We start from the raw sequence: 2,500 nt of genomic DNA, 5'->3' as shown, positions 1-2,500 counted from the left end.
AGTGAGAACAGGACTGCATTCATGGAACACAATGAAAGAAGTTCATCAACTAATCAGAGGGTGAATAGGCAAAAATCATTACATAAACACACACACACACAGAGAGAGAGAGACACACACAGAGAGAGACACACACACATTTGGTTTGCTTTGGTGTGTGTTTGCATGATAGGGGAATTCCAGTTCTCTGTGTTGTGTCTGCTTTTGTAGTGGATTTGGATAGAAGAGAGAGGGTAAAACAGTCAAGATGTGTGTGTGTGTGTGTGTGTGCGTGTGTGTGTGTGCGCGTGTGTGTGTGTGTGTGTGTGTGTGTGTGTGTTTGTGTCTGACTTTAATTTCCACTCCTCATAGGAGATTGGAACAGCCTGATGCTCTCACAGTGCTGTTTCAGATAGAAGTGTCTGCCGCGTGTGCGCGTGTGTGCGTGTGTGCGCGTGTGTGAGTGTGTGCGCATGTGTGAGTGTGTGCGTGCATGTGTGTGTGTGTGCCTGTGAAAAAAGAGTGGGAAAGGAATTTCTTTTGAGACATATCCAGTCAAAGGTTATTTCTTCTTGGGCTGGCTTTGTCTCATTTTCTCCATCTTGCACCAATTCTTCTTGTGACGTACTTGTGTCTTACGGTGTCACATGCAGTATGTACAACATCAAACAACAGCTTAGATACTTACACATCCACTAGAGTCTTTCTATCTGCTCTATTGGGTATGTTTACTCCCTGTATCCAGTGCAGAGGGAGAGAGAGAAAGAGAGAGAGAGAGATAGAGAGAGGGTGAGGGAGAGAGAGAGGGAGAGAGAGAGTGAGGGAGAGAGAGAGAGAGAGAGAGAGGGAGGGAGAGAGAGAGAGGGAGAAGGAGAGGGAGAGGGAGACGGAGGGAGAGGGAGAGGGAGAGAGAGAGGAGAGAGAGAGAGGGAGAGAGAGAGAGAGAGAGAGAGAAATTGGGGAATAGGTAGCCCCACTGATTCAAACCATTGAATAATTTCGTCACACAAATACACCACTAAAACACATAGAATATTACAATCTCCGACCAACAAGGTTCACACCATTGGATACATTACAGTTTTTCTCGATTGATTACATTCAAAAACTGGAACTTATGGCACAATGACCACAACCTGTAACTCATGTGCCAACTCCCTAAACCAATTCTGCTAAACTATAAGCACAATTATCTGCTTTAGACACAGATTTCAATTGTTAACCGCACTTTCTTCAAAACACAACACACAATTAACAATTGAAATCTGTGTCTGCTTTAGACACAGATTTCAATTGTTAACCACACTTTCTTCAAAACACTAAACACCATCCTCTCTACTTTGCACACTTCATCAATGCCAAAACCTCCTTGTGTTCAGACAGAACACACTGCTATTCAATTGGCAAAACTTCCATTTCCAAGGCTGTTGTGCAATTTGAAATCAAAGCTTAGTTATGCTATGACTATGTGCAAGTAAGTCATATACATTTCCACAACTGATTGCGTCCTATCAGCACTGACACATTACTGGGTGGTACTGTATTGTAATCCAATCCAATGTTACAGTTTTTCTCGATTGCTTACACACATGAAGCATGCCTCGTTTTCTCAAAACTCTAAACACAAATCCCTAAACCACTCACACAAAATGCAACAACATTCACAACACTGTGTAGGTCTATTTCTCATACAACATTGTCAATATTGTCTTGAGCTAGAACAGGATGCAGTAGTTTTTTGTCCTTTTTTATTTTACATTTTTCTTTCTTTTTTTTGTTGACTGTACTGGCCTATATCCTATTGTTTGTTCTGTGCAAATCATTTACACATTCAGTTGTGTTTGCTGTGATGTATAGGCTACAGCACTTTTGGAAAAAATAAAGAAATATTTGAGTTGTTACTGTATATTTGTGTGTTGTTTTATATTTGAGTAAAAACATTATACAGTTATATTGTACTACAGGAGTAAGCGTACAGTAACATAATGCTCCTGATAAGGCCTTCATACTGGTGTTTTCCCATTTCATAGTAGTGTTTTCCATTGAGCACATCAGTGTTCAATCGATGCTTAGAATGTCTACTCATATAATGGGCTGTGTTTGTCATTTGAAAACAAAATACCCATTTGACATGACATAACACTGTTTTGAAAGCAAAGTTGCATTTTGCAGGAGATATAAAGGGCATTTTGTGTGAGTGGTTTTGGGATTTGTGTTTAGAGTTTTGAGAAAACGAGGCATGCTTTCAAAAAATGTGTTTAAGCAATCGAGAAAAATTGTAATAAACGAAAATAGGAAAAGCTCAGCTCCTCCTTCTCACACTTTAACAAACACTTGCCCATCATCTCCAACTTCACACAGCAGCTTCCCCAAGCCCTAAAAAAAACCATAATATTATTAACCAGTTTATAGTACGCATATTCAATTTCCCCTTAAAAACCTCCACAGTCTCAACTGAACCCGACCCAAGTAACTGTTTTGAGTCTTCCAAATGGCCATCTTTGCTGAGCCCAATAAAATG

Source organism: Clupea harengus, chromosome 15, assembly GCF_900700415.2.
Source record: "Clupea harengus chromosome 15, Ch_v2.0.2, whole genome shotgun sequence".
NCBI lineage: Eukaryota > Metazoa > Chordata > Actinopteri > Clupeiformes > Clupeidae > Clupea > Clupea harengus.
The sequence above is the reverse complement of the archived record's forward strand: the minus strand, read 5'-3'. Positions refer to the sequence as shown.